Raw genomic sequence first — 1,379 nt, forward strand, 5'->3', positions numbered from 1 at the left:
TGCAGAATACCTCCATCATGAAAACCACCGCCATATCACAATAGAAAAGAACGTGCAAGTATTCCAGAATGAAATATTCACTCTGCAGCGGAGTGTGCGCTGATATGAAACTTCCTGGCAGATTAAAACTGTGTGCCCGACCGAGACTCGAACTCAGGACCTTTGCCTTTCGCGGGCAAGTGCTCTACCAACTGAGCTACCGAAGCACGACTCACGTCCGGTACTCAGAGCTTTACTTCTGCCAGTATCTCGTCTCCTACCTTCCAAACTTTACAGAAGCTTTCCTGCGAAACTTGCAGAACTAGCACTCCTGAAAGAAAGGATATTGCGGAGACATGGCTTAGCCACAGCCTGGGGGATGTTTCCAGAATGAGATTTTCACTCTGCAGCGGAATGTGCGCAGATTTGAAACTTCCTGGCAGATTAAAACTGTGTGCCCGACCGAGACTCGAACTCAGGACCTTTGCCTTTCGCGGGCAAGTGCTCTACCAACTGAGCTACCGAAGCACGACTCACGTCCGGTACTCACAGCTTTACTTCTGCCAGTATCTCGTCTCCTACCTTCCTAACTTTACAGAAGCTCTCCTGCGAAACTTGCAGAACTAGCACTCCTGAAAGAAAGGATATTGCGGAGACATGGCTTAGCCACACCCTGGGGGATGTTTCCAGAATGAGATTTTCACTCTGCAGCGGAGTGTGCGCTGATATGAAACTTCCTGGCAGATTAAAACTGTGTGCCCGACCGAGACTCGAACTCGGGACCTTTGCCTTTCGCGGGCAAGTGCTCTACCAACTGAGCTATCGAAGCACGACTCACGTCCGGTACTCACAGCTTTACTTCAACGTGCAAGTAGTCAGATTCAGCAACAAAAAATGTCTCCTGCATCCATGAGAAAACTTCCAAATTGAAAAAGCAATAATAGAAATGAAATACATAAAAATAATGAAAATAACAAATAACAAAAAGTAGTTCTTTACAGGAAAACACCTCTATCTCAAATGTTCAAACGTGTGTAAATTCCTAAGGGATCAAACTGCTGAGGTTATCGTTCCCTTGACTTACACACTACTTGAACTAACTTATGCTAAGAACAACACACACGCCCATGCCCGAGGGAGGACTCAAACCTCCGGCGGTAGGTGCCGCGCAATCCGTGACGTGGCGCCTAAAACCGCGGCGCCACTCCGAGCGGCACCTCTCTCTCTCTCTCTCTCTCTCTCTCTCTCTCTCTCTATTTCTTCTTAGTCGGAAAACATAAATAGTAACAGAGCGCTACCACCATTATCAAAGCAGACAATATACGAACGCGTCCCGCAACAGCAAAACGAAACACGCCAAATGACGAGAGGACAATGCACAGAAGTGCAGATGTGTTAAG

The 1,379-nt window shown here is 47.4% G+C and overlaps 1 non-coding gene across 1 annotated transcript; it reads right to left on the minus strand.

Annotated features, from left to right (window-relative positions):
* Positions 1-734: 734 nt before the first annotated feature.
* Positions 735-809, minus strand: Trnas-cga (transfer RNA serine (anticodon CGA)). The gene has a single exon. It is a non-coding gene; the product is annotated as a tRNA-Ser (tRNA).
* Positions 810-1,379: the final 570 nt, after the last annotated feature.

Source organism: Schistocerca cancellata, chromosome 8 (assembly GCF_023864275.1).
Source record: "Schistocerca cancellata isolate TAMUIC-IGC-003103 chromosome 8, iqSchCanc2.1, whole genome shotgun sequence".
NCBI lineage: Eukaryota > Metazoa > Arthropoda > Insecta > Orthoptera > Acrididae > Schistocerca > Schistocerca cancellata.